This window comes from Callithrix jacchus, chromosome 7 (genome assembly GCF_049354715.1).
Source record: "Callithrix jacchus isolate 240 chromosome 7, calJac240_pri, whole genome shotgun sequence".
Taxonomy (NCBI): Eukaryota; Metazoa; Chordata; class Mammalia; order Primates; family Cebidae; genus Callithrix; species Callithrix jacchus.
In genome coordinates, this window is record NC_133508.1 from 133,529,959 (window position 1) to 133,548,277 (window position 18,319).

Here is an 18,319-nt window from a genome sequence, read left to right on the forward strand (position 1 = left end):
TATTATCCATGAAAATTTTCCCAATCTAGCAAAGCAGGACACTATTCAACCCCAGGTAATACAGAGAACCACAAAGATATTCCTCAAAAAGAGCAACCCCAAGGCACATAATCATTAGATTCACCAGGATCGAAACGAAGGAGAAAATACTAAGGGCAGCCAGAGAGAAAGGCCAGGTTACCCATAAAGGGAAGCCTATTAGACTTACAGCAGATCTCTCAGCAGAAACCCTACAAGCCAGAAGAGCGTGGGGGCCAATATTCAACATACTTAAAGAACAGAACTTTCAGCCTAGAATCTCATATCCTGCCAAACTAAGCTTCACAATTGAAGGAAAAATAAAATCTTTTATGAACAAGCAAGTACTCAGAGATTTTATTACCACCAGGCCTGCTTTACAAGAACTTCTAAAAGAAGCATTATACATAGAAAGGAACAACCAGTATGAGCCTTTCTAAAAATATACCAAAAAGTAAAGAGCATCAACATAAAGAAGAATTTACATCAATGAATGGATAAAATAGCCATTTAACATCAAATGGCAGTAACCCTAAATTTAAATTGACTAAATCCCCCAATCAAAAGATACAGCCAAAACCTAATGGTATATCCAAAGATACACAAAGACTCAAAACAAAGGGTTGGAGAAAAATTTACCAACCAAATGGAGAGCAAAAATAAATAAATAAACAAAAAGCAGGAGTTGCAATTCTCACATTTGATAAAATAGATTTCAAAGCAACAAAGATACAGTGGTAAAAGGATCAATGCAACAATAAGAGATCTTAATACCCAGATACATAAGACCCATAACGAGATTTAGACTCAATGAGACAGAAAATTAATAAGGATATCCAGGACTTCAACTCAGATTCAGAACAAGTAAACTCAATAAATATTTATAGAGTTCTCCATTTTAAATACACAAAATATTGATCGGCCATTATTAATACCCATTTTTAGAATGAAGCAATATTCCTGTTCTCTCTCCCTCTTTTTCTTCCTCTTTCTTCCTCTCCTTCTCTCCTTTTTTTACTTTTCAACATCCTGTTCCTCACCTCTACTCAATAAAAAAAAAAGTTCCTGCCCTTTAAAAAAAAATGTAGCAAACGTTGAAAAGGTATTTGAGGAGAAACACAGGAAACCTAGAATTTTCTATTGGCAATATGATCTGGAAAAATTCCAGGAAACTGTGCAAACATTTTCACATTCTTTAATTTGGAGGGTTAAGAAGGTGTTCAGCTTAGCTCTTACAAATGCTGAGGTTATGCTGTCCTTGGCTATCCAATCTATTTTCACATCAGCCAATCAATAAAAAGCTCCAATTGTTGTAAAAAAGTTTGAAAGAATGAAAGGGCTACTCCCTTCTCCTTCAGTTTCTGGGCATTCCAAATTTTCATTACATTCCATGCTCGTTTCTTTGAGATAGCATACAAGAATATTCAAGTCCATGAAGAAGGTCATATGTAATGAGACTGTGCAGTGCCCATGTCCCTGGAAGAGAAATATGCAAACTGTAAGCTCCTGTGCAGCTACAGGCAGAGGATATTTTATATGAACTTCACATTTACTTCAATTAAAGGTTTTGTTAAATGTTTATTGAACAATTCAACAGATCCAAATTTCTGCCCCAATTCAGTTACATACCTCTAAAGTGTATAGACCTGTTGCTAAATCTGGGCTTATGTCTCTTGGAAATCAGTTCCCACGGTTCTTCATGTGTATCTTGTGATTGATAACAAGCCAATACTTTAATGATTCATTAATCATTTAATGAGAGAGTATCTGCCCAAATGACCAAACTCTACCTGTCTTTGGTGACCTCAAGGCATAAGCATGAGTTTATGCCAGAGTAGATCTCCCACATCCGTGACAGACTTTCTACTTTTTTGACGTAAAAGAGGACATTTTCTAATGACAAATATTTCTGTGAATATAACTTGCCATTTAATGGACACTTCTGTGTGGTTGTGGTTCATGCATTGGGGTGTGACCACAGAAAACACATCCTCTTGTTTCCCTGCTGTATTGAGTTGGGTTGTGCTCGGCCACAGGACCAGGGGTGAGTAAGTCTGGTTATAGATCTGATGACTGCTAATGCTTGATCTGCTAATAGCAGCTTAGTTCTTCCTTAATAATTGCTGTGGTATAAATGGCTGAAGGAGCCCCAGTACCAGGCGTGATGTGCGTCACCCTCGCAAGGCAGAATGTCATAAGTCTAAATAAGCCATTCCTTTGGAACTTCAGTTTATATTTGTGCAACATATATGTCGTTATTGTGAGGAAAAAAGGCTTACAAGTTTTTTAAAATAAAAAACAAAGTAAAGTTTAAATTCCAGGTTGTTGGCTCAGGCTTTGCAACAACCAAAATTAGTTTTTTGAGGAGAATGTAGCTAAAAGACTTTATTTGAGGTTATTAAAAATTGAATTATATATGAAGTGATTCACCTTGAAACAAAACTTTATTCTCAGGTCTTCCAAACAAGTATCTAACATTGCCAAAGAAACATGATGATCTGAGTTCCTGGAGACTGTCATTTGGAAAACTGACCAATACATGAAATGGAATTTTAGTTTAGAGTAGTAACAAGGATCTCAATATACTTTAGGTTGTGTAAAGTCTTGCCAGGAATTTTTACTGGACGGAAGTCAAAGCTAAGGGAAAAACCTGCCATCACGCAGCACAATGTCTTATAAAGAACTGACTGGCAAGCAAGTAGGACACTGTATGAAATTCCAAATGTCCTCCAAGAACCTCAGTGATCCTAGTGTAGAAGTGTTTCCAGGATTTAAGGCAAACATAGGGTTTTTAGAGAGTTCTTTTGTGGTTCCTGATGGAGTTCTGTAGGACATTGAGTTCTGTGGCAATTGCTCATTCATTCATTCACTTATTGCTTTCTTAATTAAATGTCTATTATGTTTTGGGTACTGTGACAGGCATTAGTGATACATAGTCCTGGCAACCAAGAGGTTCAGAGTGTTGAACAATAGACGCATGAACTATATTTTTTTGTGTGTATTTTTAAGGCTTAAATTACATAAAATAACATTCACCAATTTTATGTGTACAATATAAGTTGATAAATGTATACAATGGATTAGTCTGTTCTCACATTGCTATAAAGAAATACCTGAGACTGGGTAATTTATAATGAAAAAAGAGGTTTAATTGGCTCACAGTTCTGCAGGCTGTACAGGAAGCATGTTGCTGACATCTGCTTGGCTTCTGAGAGGCCTCAGAAAACTTACAATTATGTAGAGGGTAAAGTGGGAGAAGGCATGTCATATGGCTGGAGCAGGAGCATGAGAGGTTGGGGGGAGGTACCACACACCTTTAAATATAGGGTCTTGGCTGGGCGCAGTGGCTCACACCTGTAATCCCAGCACTTTGGGAGGCTGAGGCAGGTGGATCACAAGGTCAAGAGATTGAGACCATCCTGGTCAACATGGTGAAACCCCGTCTGTACTAAATACAAAAAATTAGCTGGGCATGGTGGCGTGTGCCTGTAATCCCAGCTACTCAGGAGACTGAGGCAGGAGAAATGCTTGAATCCAGGAGGCAGAGGTTGTGGTGAGCCGAGATCGCGCCATTGCCCTCCAGTCTGGGTAACAAGAGCGAAACTTCGTCTCAAAAACAAAACAAAACAAAACAAAACAACATAGGGTCTTGCAAGAACTCATTCACTATCACGAGGACAGCAGCAAGTGTGTGGTGCTAAACCATTCATGAGAAATCTCCTCCATGAGCCAAGCATCTCCCACTAGGCCCCACTCTAACACTGGAGATTACAATACAACATGAGATTTGGTGGATGCACATATCCAAACTACATCAGTAACTTATATAATTATGATACAATCACATTCCTGTAACCCCAAAACCTCCCAGGTCCTTTTTGCAGTTGATCCTCTCCCAAACGCTCTATGCCCATGACAATCACTGTTCAACTTGTTGTCAGAAGAGTTGTTTTTTTTTTCCTGAAATTTCATATAAATGGAATCATGTAATACATAGTCTCTGTGTTTGGGTTTTTGCACTTAGCTTGTTTTTGAGATGAACCAGTTTTATTGCAAATGTGAGGAATTGTTTTCATTTATTGAAGACAAGTATGACTTAAATTGGTTGTACTAAAGTTTGTTAATCTGTTCATCAGTTGATGGGCATTAGGGTTATTTCCACTTTTTGGCTATTAGGAATAACACTACTATAAACATTCACATATGGGTTTGCGTGAGCCTATGTTTTATTTCTCCTGGGTAAATACTTAGGAGTAATGATTTTGGGGAATTAGAATAAGTGTTTAACTTTATAAGAAACTGCCTGACTGTTTTCTGAGTGGCAATACTACTTTCCCTTCTCATTGACAACGTACGAGAATTCCAGCTGCTCCCTACTACTGCCGTAACTTGATGGTGTCACATTCAGTGGATGTGCATTGATATCTCACTGCTAATTTCATCTTCACTTTCCTGCTGACTAATGGGGTTGACCATTTTTAATAATCTTCTTTGTGGAAATGTCCTTTCAGTTCTTTTCCTTAGTTAAAAAAAAGAAGACAGGTTGTGTGTCTTTTTGTTATCAAGTTGTAATGGTTCTTTATTCTGGATAAAATCCCTTTATCAGATATATATTTTGCAAATATATTCTCTCAGCATATAGCATAAATTTTCACTTTCTTAATGGTATCTTTTGAAGAGCAAATGTTTTTCTTTCTTTCTTCTCCTTCTTTTTTTTTTAGATGGAGTTTTGCTTTTGTTGCCCAGGCTAGAGTCCAGTGGTGTGATCTTGGCTCACTGTAATCTCTACCTCCTGGGTTCTAGCAATTCTCCTGCCTCAGCCTCCCAAATAACTGGGATTACAGGCATGTGCTGCCATGCCTGGCTAATTTTTGTGTGTTTATTAGAGAGGGGGTTTCACCATGGTGGTCATGCTGGTCTTGAACTCTTGGTCTTGGGTGACTCAACTGCCTCAGCCTTCCAAAGTGCTGGCTTTACAGGTGTCAGCCACTGTGCCTGGCCTTGAAAAGCAAATACTTTTCATTTTGATGAAGTCTATTTTAGCAGTTTTAAAAGCTCTTCATCTTTTTTTGTATCCTATGTAAGAATTTTTTTCTAAATTTGGTCACAAAAATTTTTCTTTTGTATTTTTAGAAATATTATAGTTTTAGCCATTACATTTAGATCTGTTACCCACTTCAGTTAGTTTTTCTTTGGTGTGATACACAGTATGAGTCAAGATTTATTTATTTTTTTCTTGCACATGAATATCTAATCTAATAGTTTTAACATCATTTGTTGAAAAGACAATTCCCCCAGTGAATTGCTTTGTCACCTTTGTCAAAAATTGACCATATATGTAAGTCTATTTCTGGACACTCCATTTGATTTATTTGCTCTGTATGTCTATCTCTCACACCACTGAACTGTCTTCATTATTATAGTTTCAAAAGACGTCTTGAAGTCAAGCAATGTGAATCCTGCAAATTTGTTTTGCTTTTCAAACTTATTTTGGCAATTTTAGATCCTTGTATTTTTTGTAAATTTTAGGGGAAGGTTGTTAATTTCCACAAAAAGCCTACTGAAATTTTGATTGAGATTGTATTGAACCTATAGACCAGTTTGGGGAGAATTGATACCTTAGGCTGAATTGTTTGACCCATGAGCATGTGTATCACTCTCTGCTTACTTAGGTCTTTTTAATTTCTCATGGCAAAGTTTTACAGTTTTCAGTGTACATTTCTTATACATTTTTTAAGTTTATCCCAAAGTATTTTATATTTTTAAGTGATTGGAAGTGGCAGGGTCTTTGTTTCCTTAAAAATTCAATAATTTGCTGGTAGTATATAGAAATAAAATAAATTTTTATAGGGATTTTATATCCTGTGAACTTACCAAAATTGACCTATTTATTCTATTTGCTGGAAACTTCTACATGAATTGTCATATCACTTGTGTAAAAATAAAGTTTTACTTTTCTATTTAAAAAATTTTCTCACCTTTTTTGCCTTTCTACACTGTGTTAAACCTTCAGTACAATATAAGTATAGTAATACTTATATAGAGTACTGAGAATGGCCATACTTCTCTTGTTCCTAGTTATAGAGGGAAATTATTTAGTTTTTCACCATTAAGCACAATGTTACCTGTAGTTTTTTTGTAGATGTCCTTTATCAAGTGATGGAAATATTTATAGAATGCTGAGAATTTTTATCATGAATTAGTATAGGATTTTGTTAAAAACTTTTCACACATCTATTGAGATGAAAATGGTATTTGTCTTTTTTGTTGGTTAATATGGTGAACGACCTTAACCAAATTTTTTAAGTGGTAAAATAACCTTCCATTTTTGGGATGAATACTTCTCAGTCATAATTAATTTGCCAAAATTAAAATGAGAATTTTTGAATCTATGTTCATGAGATATATTTTTCTATAGTCCTCCTATAATATCTCTGTCTGGTTTTGGTATTTATGGTAATAATGAAATCATAAAATAAACTGGATAATATTTTTTCCTACTTCCTAGAATAGTTTGTGTAAAAATTTTATATTTCTTTCATAAATAATTGGTAGATTTCACCAAGGAAGTCATCTGGGCCCAGGTAGGTCTCTGTGTAAAGCGTTTTAGCTATAAAACTTTATATATATACATATACACACACACACACACACACACACACACACTATATATATATATATATATAAAACTGAATATATTACATATATATAACAGAATATATAACATATATAAAACTAAATAGATGACTAATCTATCAAGTGATGTTTACTACATTGTGTCTTTCAAGCCATTTATTCATTTCATCTAAGGTGTTAGTTTCTTTTTTTATTTGTCTTATAAAGCATTATTTTGGCATTTTTTTGAAAGATAGTTGGGGTAAAGAATTTAGGTTGGTCATTTTTGTTTCTTTCTCTTTTTAGTACTATAAAATCTCTCTCAACTATCTCTGTCTTACAAAGTGTCTGATAAGAAGCAAGCTATTATTCTTTATTACTTCACTTTATATAATGTATCTGTTCTTCCTTTGCCTGCTTTTATGATTTTTTTAATCTCGTTTTTAGCAACTTGATGTGTCTTGATGTGATTTTCTTCATTTTTCCTCTGCATTGTTTTTGTTGGGCTACTTGGATCTGTGGGTTTATGGTTTTCAACACATTTGGAAAAATTTAGCTGTTATTGCTTTCTGTGTTTGTTGGAATTGATTATACTATCTCTTGAGTTTCATTTAATTGCTATCATTTTCCCCAGGTTTTCTCTGAGTCTTTCTCATTCTTGCCATGTCTGTGTGCTGGCAGGCTTCAGACCTCTTCAGAGGAGGTCAATTCCCTGACTACCTGTGACTCTCTCTGGGCAGCCTCTGTGATGTGGCTTCCTTAGGCCCTTTTTCTCAGTTACCACTTTGGCATGCCCTTTCAATATTCATATTCACAAATCAGCTGAAATCTTTTGCCTACTAATTGCCCCTTTTCTATGCTTGTAAAGGACTGAACTCAAATGTAACTGCCTCAGAAGGCCTTCTCTATTTTAACCAATATTAAACTTTTCTAAGCATTCATGTTTTATGTCTCACAAAACACTGTAGCTCTTCAAATGATGTTATTTATGTACTTGCTGCTTGTCTGTATCTCCCACTAGAATATAAGATTCATGAGGGCAGGGGTGTATTTATTTTGCTGACTTTATGATCCTCAGCACCTAGCATAATTCCTGGCACGTAGTAAATACTTAGTATTTTCTGGTGAATCAATAAATGCATGAATCCTAAGCCTGACAGAATGCATCATAATCTGGTGTCCCTTAATTTCTCCACGGTGAACACCTGAGTTCCCTTCAAGCTTATCTTCCTATTGTACCTTAACATGAATCATGATTTTGAAACTTCGTGTATGCTCTTTTCTTTCTCTATGCTTTCTCTTTTTTGAAGTCCTGCTTCAGATTTCATCTTCTCTATGAAGATCTTCATGAAGTCATATTGCTTTTCTTTCTTTCTTTCTGTGAACTTTAATGATATATAGATAGTCTTAGTAACATTTTACTATTTTTTGTCTGCAATCCCCAAATGTAGGCTCAAAAGGGTCAGGGATTTTAGTTGTTAATGTAGTTTTATTCACTTACATATCCTCAGCACCTAAAGCCGTACCCAGCACATAAAAAGCACTTAATAAATATTAAGTGGTTTACTTTTAATGGTTTACTTTATATTTCTTTATTCTTTAATTATTTCATGGTTTAGTTCTGATTCCCTAATACAGCAATCTTCAACATTTTTTGGCATCAGGAACTGGTTTCATGGAAGACAATTTTTGCACAGGGTGGGAGGGATGGGGCCACAGATCATCAGGCATTAGATTCTCATAAGGAGGGAGCAACCTAGATCCCTCGCATGTGCAGTTCACAATAGGGCTGACACTCCTGTGAGAATCTAATGCCTGGCTATTCTAACAGGAGATGGAGCTCAGGCCTTAATGTTTACTCGCTGTCTGCTCACCTCCTGCTGTGGGTCTGGGTTCTTAACAGGCCCCAGATGCTACCCGTCAGTGGCCAGGGGCTTGGGGACCCCTGATCAAACAGAATTATAAATTTCTGAAAGCCAAGGATATCTATTATATCTTAAACCAGGCATTTAAGAAAATGTTTATGATGCTCAGTCTTTATGTAGCTACACAAAGAATGTTACTTAGGTTTTTATGTATATCTATATACTTAGGAGACTCACAGCATAATTTGCTCACTTATTCATTTATTTATTCCATAAATATTTATTAAGTGCTTTTTATGTGCTGGGTACGGCTTTAGGTGCTGAGGATATGTAAGTGAATAAAACTACATTAACAACTAAAATCCCTGACCCTTTTGAGCCTACATTTTGGGATTGCAGACAAAAAATAATAATTTCATAAGTAAAATATATGTTAGGAAGTCATATATGTAAAGTAAGACTTTCAAATTTGAAGGAGATAAAAGCCTCAATAGCTTAATTAAAATGTAAGCATTAGCTCCTCAAAATCTTATAAAAAGACATTTGCCTTATCTTCTGTTTACATGTAGATTCTCTGGTCTGTTATTTATTTATTTTTTGAGACGGAGTTTCGCTCTTGTTACCCAGGCTGGAGTGCAATGGCGCGATCTCGGCTCACCGCAACCTCCGCCTCCTGGGATAAGGCAATTCCCCTGCCTCAGCCTCCTGAGTAGCTGAGATTACAGGCACGCGCCACCATGCCCAGCTAATTTTTTGTATTTTTAGTAGAGACGGGGTTTCACCATGTTGACCAGGATGGTCTCGATCTCTTGACCTCGTGATCCACCCGCCTCGGCCTCCCAAAGTGCTGGGATTACAGGCGTGAGCCACCGCGCCCGGCCTCTCTGGTCTGTTTTTAAACAAAGATCTCTGATCCCATGAGCTTGCTTAGGGCTGAACTGGGTGAAAAGCAGTGCTTCACCACCATGGTGATCCATGTCAGATTTTTGCTTACTAACCTTCTTCTGATTATAATTATATTGTGTATATAATGATTTAGTAGGTTACCTACTTGTTTTATCGAAACCTTGTGATCAGTTAGCCACTACTGAAGCTACTTGCAGGTCAAACGTGATTGCTTATTATGGTGATTATGCTTGCCTTGTTTTTAGTGGTTAAATGCTGCTATTTGGCCCCTAACCTTGCAGAATTCCACCATGTACTTTAAAATCAGGAAGTCCGCTTAAATGGTGGCATTTCCCACTACTATCTCCCTAGCTTACCAAAGATAGCTACCAGCCACAGGGCTCCTCCAGGAGTTTTACTGGAGGGAATGTACTTGGACTCTCTCAAGGAACATGTTAGGGTGGGTGTTCAGGTTCTCTGAAATGTTCCTATCTTTCTAAGCTTTCAGTCTTTTTTTCTGTTCTATGCCATGGAAATTCTGACATCTCGCCATGATTGAATTGAGTCACCTCTCAGTCTACATGTTAGATAATTAGCCAGCCTGCTGGAAACCCATACAGTCCTTTATTCTCTGGTCAGGTAAACTATAACAATACATTTGATTTGATGCAACTTTGTATTTTATCCTTAAGGGTCTCATTCCCTTCCACTCTCACATCTATTTATATTAAACCAGACTTTGATTTAAAGAATGTTTAATGCTAAGATAAATTTAGCAGACACAATTGGGAATGTAATGGGAAAAAATTAGAAACTAGCAATTGGGTGGCATTTTTCAATTCCTCTTCTGCTTTGTGAGCTTTCATCTGGTCTGTCCTTTTCTTTTCTGGCCAAACTGTGAGGAAGGCAGAACTCATCTTTGTCTCTGTCTTACTTTTCCTCTTAGGGGTTTTCCCTAACTTTCTGCCAATGTATATTTTCAAAATCTAGCTATTCTTTTGGAGTACAAACTCTCTTCCCCTGGCTATGAAGGGCCACTTGTCTCTTTGGAGCATATCAAGATTTGATTGTCATTATAGGTCTTGAGGCAGTGAAGGAAGTAGGGGGAATAGGCACCCTTTGTGAAGAGGGCAACCTTGCATGAAGTTAGTGCAGGATATTCAAGGAAGTGAAACCTACTCTTTTCAACACTTTGTGGGCCGCTTCTGCTGACAAGTGAGGCACAGGGGTATTAGATTGAAAATACTCAAACTCGACTGAGTCTAACAAAACGTCTTCCTTCCAAGTCTTAGGCACTTATTCCTTCCAAATAATGTCTGAACGTTCACACAGGAACTTAGTCCATCTATAAATTCATCTTATATTGTGACCCTGCAATTCACATGATTATATTTTGGGTTTGATTTTTAGTCATTTCTGCTTTATGACTCCAGAAAATAAGAGGTTCTTAACAGTTGCCAAAGACATTTTCTGGTACTCTGTGACTGATCTCAGTTCTTGTAGTTGTCCTTATTACTGTAACTGTCAAGTTCTCCAGCCGCTTTGTCACTCAAAGTCTTGCCTTCAATAGGCAATTCTTCCCAAGCAGCCACAGGTAATAATTGAAGTCATCTTGATATAATTGCTTGCTACAGATTAACAATGTCCCATTTGCCATGAGCAAGGAGATTATAGCTATGTTCACGTTAGAGGGTTAAGTGACCTGATTATAGAATCTTATCTTTGAGGCTTAGATTCCTGGGACCGTTCATGGTACAAAGTACTCTATCAATCAAGGTCCAGAAACCAACCATGATAGACATTTCAAAGGAGGACTTTGATTGGTTACTTGATCTATCATTATCTGTTTAAGTATAACCAGTTCCTCAGAATTTAGTGGCTTAAAACAACAAACATTTATCTCACAGTTTCTGAGTTTCAAGCTGTTGGATGGGGTTGGAGTCATCGGAAGCATTGGCTAGGGATGGAGGATCTGCTTCCAAGATGGCTCATTCACTTGGCTATTGGCAGGAGGCTTCAGTTTCTTGCTGGCAGTTAGCAAAAGGTCTCCAGTCTTTCGCTACATTGTCCCCTCCACAGGGCTGTTTGAGTGTCCTCAGGACATAGCAGTTGACTTCCCCCAAAAAGAATGATCTGAGAGAGAGAGAGAGAGAGAGAGAGAGAGAGAGAGAGAGAGAGAGAGAGAGAGAGAGAGAGAGAGCGCGCAGGAGGAGGAAGCTGTGACATCTTTAATGACCTAACTATATATCATCACTTCTATTGTATTCTACTCATTGGAAACAAGTTTCAAAGTCCAGCCCAGACTCAAGAGATGAATTAGGGTCCATCTTTTGGAGAGAAGAATGTGAAAAATTTTGTGACATGTTTTAAAACCATTAAGCACTGGTTTTGGGAGACTGAAAGAGCAGAAAGGGACTGTCACTGTAAGCCCCATATCAGTACCTGTGGAAAGTGGCTACTATTGGGCATGAATGAATAAAAGGGTGCTGGTATATCTAGGAGCTCAGGGGATTGATCTGTGAGCCAGGGCTTTGACCTCAGAGTGACGGGTATCCTGCAGCTGTTGGGGGGATCTCTAAGGAGGCTGCCATGTGGCTAGTGTTCAGACTTCTGATGGAGAGATGATATGAGGCTGGTGATCTATGAAAAAGTCATGGTGCTGCTAGTACTGTCACTGAAGGGGCACAGCCGGCTGGTGGTTGTGCCTCTAAGGGGTGAGGCATCATTGGTACTGTGGCTGTTTTCTGGAGGGAAACGTACAGGAACTGTAAATAGAAAGGGAGATTATTCTTCCCTCCTCCTATCTTTCAATTTTACAGCAGTCCCTTTCATTGACAGAGATTAATGGGAATCCATCTGGCAAGGGAATACTGCAGATAATAGTACAAAGGAGCAGCGTATGGATGGGTTGACTTGGCCCTGAGACAATAGGTAACCAACTGGTACAACATGATTTTGTTTTATTATTACTATTATTACTTGGTAGACACCACTTTTTAAATCACCCTTTTAAATTCTTGCCATTGAATGAGGAGGGCCATCATATCTAGTCCAGATCCCTGTATTACCTCTTCGCCTTAGGTGGCTCATCCCTGGTATGAATTGGATATTCTAGTATTTTAAAAGTACCCAAGATATGCAGATTTGTGATTGATGGATTTTAATGGGATGAAGGCTTGAAAGGTTGAAATCACTTGGGATCATCTATTTCAGACCCCCAGAGACCAACTGGCTACATAGGGATGAGGCTGTACATTGGATACCTAGAAGTCTCCTTCAGGTCACTGATAATGGTCCATTCTCTCTTTCTACCCCTCTTCTCTGTTTGCTGGGCAAATCTGATAAATATGTTCCAGTTTATAGTCATTCTATAAGATTTGCTCCAGGCCAGACCTGAACCAAGTGACTTCCTACAGGTTTGAAGCTTTGGAGAAGCTTGTGAATTGGGCACTCTTAGATATCTGTGAAAGAATATTTGCATCACATGAATAGTGCAGAACCTCACCCTTCCCCAGATATTCTTTGAGCAAAGATCACCAAATGGGCAAGTTCTTCCCACTCCCTCATGAATCATCCATTCATTCTCACTTGTTTTGCACATCCTGGACAGATTTTGTTCCCAATCTAAACTCTTAGAGCCACCACCGGGAACTCTAAGGTGTTCTAAGATTTGGTATCCAGGGAGTGCCTGCAACCCATGTGAGTAGAGCAGCTTAACTAGATTCTGCTATGTTAGCTTGTACTCCTTCTCTCTTTATATTCTCACTGGATTTTCATTTAAAGAATGTTTAATGCTAAAACAAATTTAGTAGATGCAATTGGGGATTTAATGGGAGAAATATTAGCAACTAGCAATTGGGTAGCATTTTTCTATTATCTTCTGATTTATGAGCTTTCATCTGGTCTGCCTTCCTTTTCCTGGACAGATTGTGAGGAAGGCAGAACTTGTCTCTGTCTCACTTTACCTTTTAGGGATCTTCCTTCTTTCCTCCCTCGTGGATGCTACTTCGTATCCCACTCTATGGTGCTTTAGGGATTGGATAACCTGATGAAATTCGAACTTCTCTGAGTATCCGTTTCCTCATCTGCTTATTTGACTGACTAGTTACCTCCTCTCTTTGGATATCTAATAGGTACTTCACATTTAAAATGTCCCAAATTGAGCTCCAGATTATCACCATTCCCCTAAATGTACTCTTTCCTCAGCTTTCTCATTTCGGTTGATGAATGCACCATCCTTCAAGCTGCTCAGGCTAAAAATCCCCCACAGTTATTCTTCTAATTTTTTTCTTTCTTATTTCTTATAATCAAACTTCTAGCAAACCAGTTGGCTCTACCATTGAAATATATCCAGAATCTGTCCACATCGTATCAGCCCTTATGACTACTTCTCTAGTCCAAACCACTGTCACCTCTCACCTTGATTTGTGCAATAACCTCCTGCTGTTTTATCTGCTTCTATCCTCCCCAACTTCAGTCTATTCTCAACATAGCAGCAGAGTGATCCTTTAAGAAGGTAAGCAGAGCATGCCAGTCTTCTGCTCAAAGCCTTCCAATGAGTCAGATGGGAAATCTCACTCATGGGAAACACCTGTCTTTATGTGGCTACAAGGGCTCTGTGATGATCTGGCCCCTCACTCATCCTCTGAACCTTATCACCTGTTCTCTTCCCTTTGCCCCATTCTATACTTAATTCACTGTTCTCACTGTTTTGTGTGTGTGTGCGTGTGTGTGTGTGTGTGCGTGCGTGTGTGTGTGTGTGTTTAAAACAAATCAGACAAATTCTTGATCACTGTACTTGCTTCTCTCTCTGCTTAGGATATCCCTTTTACTCAGATATTGGCACAGTTTGCTTCTTCCTACTAGTCTTCTCTCAAATATCACCTTCTCAATGAGGACCTCCTTGATCACTGATATTAACACTGCAACCATTTCAGCTTCCTTCCTAGCAAGTCTTATCCTCCCTCCCTACTATATTTTTATTCATAGCACCAATTACCATTTGGCAAATCCAAGCAACCAGTTAAAAAACACATTTTACTTATGTATTGTTGGTTGCGTGTCTCTCCCCACTACCAGGTAAGCCATATGAAGGCTTGGATTTCCAACTGTTTAGTTTATTCCTGCGCCCCAGGTTCATAAAGGAGTGCTTGGTGCATAATAGGTCTTCAGTAAATATTGATTGAATATTGAGTGAATATATAAATATATGCATGAAAAAATTAATCTCACAATGTAATGTAGGAGTTGGACTAGACGATCTATAAAGCCCTTTCAGTTCTTAATTTATGAAGGTGAGACTCAAGGTGGGGGTTCCTTCTGGGCTGTGGTGATAGGCTATACATTTAACATCTGGTGACGAACTAGAACTGAATAATCAAAACCGATGCCAGCCATAAACAACCACCTTGGCCTTATTGATCATGTATATAAGTAAGATACCAACCCTGTTTCTACCTAGGAGTATTTGTGTTTTAAAAGGATTCTCTTAAAAATGGTGAAGCCAAAGGCTATCATTTTCTACTAGGGAACTTTCTCTACAGGAGGAGGAAAACAGGTTTTAGATATATGGACAAAGTTCAGGAGGAGAACACAAAGGATGTTAAGTTTTGTCTCTGAAGTCTGATAAAATAAATTAAGAATTCCTAGGGAAAGGAGTGTCTGGAATGAATGTTGGTAAATGAGTAGGTATTTGTTAGGATAGGAGGTCGGGGATAGAAGGTTGGCTTTTCAAACAAAGAGATCCACTAAGAGAAAAGGCAGGAAGTTATGAAACCACATGGGAGAATCAGAGAGTTGTAAAAATTCTGAGGTCAAGACAACTGCTAGGTTAGATAATTTAGCGTCTTGAATGTCATTTTAAGAATTTTGCTCTTTTCTCTGTGAACTGTGGAAAATCTTTGAAGGATTTTAAGAAGGAGGGTTACATGATCTCTCTTGGATTTTAAAGATCACTGTTACTTTGGTAGCATTTGGAAAATGACTTAGAGGAAGTGAGATGAGAGCTCAAGAGACAGTTGGGTGATTATTTCCAAGTTTAGATAAAAGGTAAATCCAGGCTGAACCCTGGGGATCAAAGGAGGAAGGAGAGGAGGGTGTAGGTATAAGGACTTGTAAGGACGGGAAATTGACAAGGCTTAGTTAATGGGTCCAGGAGACAGAGGGAGGTAACATAAAGGGAGGATTAAAGAATGACTTTTTGCTTTCTGGCTTTAGTAAAGGAGTAGGTGATAGTGTCTTCTACAGAGAGAAGGAAAGGTAGGAGGAGAACAGATTTGTAGTTTTGGAAATGGGTTTGGCTTTGGAGGTGACTGTGTGGTCTGGCTGGAGCTCTTTAGGTAGTTCATCAGCATGAATGGTCAGTAGTTAACCTCGTAGGCATTGGTAAGCTCATGGAGAAGGTGTTTATGAATGAGAAGAGTTTGGAGATCACTGACATATGAGTGAAATGATGAAAAGTCTGCTCAGATACCTTCCCTGAAGGACTTTCCAAACCTTTAGACCAGAAATTGGTCCATCATCTGAAGTGGATCATTTTTTCAGTTGGTATGCTTGAATCAAGATCCAAAAAAAGTAGCTGAAGAAAGGAGAATGGTGTAAAATGACTTATGTTGCTTCCAACCAGTCAAGTCCATGGTTAAAAGCCAGAGGAGTCTGCCTTAGCTGGAGCGGTCATCTCCATGTGCCTTGAAGGCACTGGAGAAGAGCTGACTAGGGCTTGGTAGCCCTTATTCACTTTGCTTCTTTCCTGCTTGAGACTTAAAATTCAAGTGTAAAAATTTCATTCCTTAAGCTTCAGAATTTGACTACAGTTAATATCTATATTCCCTTACTAAATGATAGGGCTTAATATTTTCCCCATTATATATATATTTTTAATAATAACACAGATTCCATGATTTGCCTCCAAAATAATTACTTCCATATCTGTGTCTGATAACACTTGATGAATACTTCTGTTATAGTTCTAATCTAGCGCTATTCATATTATTCTTTCCATGACATTCTCTATCAGATTATGTCTGCAAGGTCAGAGGCCTCATTTTATTCATCACTGTATCAACATCAAAAATAGCAGATGTTCAATTAAATTTTGAGTGAATTATTAATGATTTATGAAAGTAGTACCTGATTGGCCCTTTCAGTTTCAAAATACTACTTTGTAACAGTAACATGTGCATCCTTCTTGGGAAGTCAATTTCTTTATTATCCCTATATGACACATATGGAATATAAGCTGACAAGGTTTCATAGCTCAGACAAGGTTACACAGGCATTAAGGGATGGAACCTGTGTTTTTTCATACCATTTCCTTCCCTTTTCTCTCTGCATGGCTGAGCCTCCCCTCTGCCCACCCCATAAAAAGTCTCTAAAAGGGGAAAAGACTAAGAGCACTGGGTCCTTCTGAGAAGTATGGAGTAAATGAGGTTTTGTCTCCGAACATGGAAGCTGGGAAGAGGTGAAAAACTACATCCACTGCCAATTTTGTCTGGAGTAGCCTTGAAAGCGAACATTTTACAGAGACACCACTGAGCTCAGATTTCCACGAAGGTCAGGTCAGCAGTAATCCTGGCATTATGTGCTATCAGGCCTGTGACCACAACATAAATGCCAGGGAAAGAAATCTTACAGTCAGTTTGTGAACTCCGTTTGAAAATGCAGGTGTGGTTGTAAAGAGCCAAGAATACAGGGAGTTTGAGTTACAAGAGCAGATGTTAAATATGCATCTTAAGAAAGGATCATTGGGGTTTAGAATAGTATTGACCATACTCCAGTTCTATATTCTGATTCAAAAAAAGGCTTTTGTTGCTGTAAACTCCAAGTGTACAATGTTAAAGGGAAATATACGTTATACATAGTGGCAAAATTCAGTGAGCTTTAATAATGGGCCAAGTAAGTGAGTTCCTGGAAAATGAGTACTCTGAGGGTTAAATGAATGTAATTGAAGGTGGGTCCTCTACCATTTTAGGGGCAAGAGCTCTTTCACTTAGGCTCTGTGGGGTAGCGTGTAAGGGTAGGGCTAAACAAAAAGAAGGAAGAAAAACAAATGTAGTAAGGACAAGATTTCTGATTTCTAATACATTTATAATTTAGCTCTCCCTATCCCAGCCACGTAATGCCATCTCAGTTGGCTGATCCCTTTGGATTGGACTTCCTGGTACTCTGATATGCTGGCATACATTGTATACCATAGTGAAGGTTGTAAGCTGCCTGTGAGTAAATGTTAATGCCTTTTTCTGTTACAAAATGTAAAGAATTGGAATTTGCCGCTGTACTTCCTGGTGTCTACGTGTGCACGAGGGTCTCTGACAGGGTCTCTGGGACATCTCTATTTGTATGTATAACAACTTGTTGTGAAATCTTTACATTCAGTTGTTCAGCTGAATCTCCCAGGACTTTCTTTCAAAGATCTTTGGGCAAGGGAATGCCATTATGTGCAGTCATTATCCCCATAAAAGAAGTCACCGAATAGGGTCACCTAATTTCTTCTTCCTACCGCCCTTGCTTCAGCTCCCTGACAATGGTTTCTAGGGGCACACTGCCATTCTGTTCTTGCTTTTATTGGTTTCTCCTTCATCACTCATCAATAAGAAACAACAACAAAACCCAGGCATGTGGCTGAATGACCTTTCCACTTGTGTTATCTTTCTGTCTGATTCCATTCTATGATGACAGAATGGAAAATCCTTGAAGGCAGGTGCTATACTTATTCATAATTTATATTCAAGATCAGGCCTCTTTTAGATGTTTATTAAATTTTATATAAAAAGCATTTAAAAACTTTGATAGAATGACCCAAGACATACTTTATCTTCTCTTTTTATTTTCTTCTTTTCTTTTAGTGGCTGGTAGAAATAGGAAAAGGTGGGGGGTAAGTCATTTAGATGGGGAAAGACATTTCTCTAAATGTCAATACTTATGAAACGCCATTTTAA

General features: G+C 38.1%; 1 long non-coding RNA gene across 5 annotated transcripts in view; it reads left to right on the forward strand.

The window, feature by feature from the left end:
* Window positions 1-18,319, forward strand: part of LOC103794583 (uncharacterized) — a 455,426-nt gene that overhangs the window by 12,207 nt on the left and 424,900 nt on the right. The window lies entirely within an intron of this gene.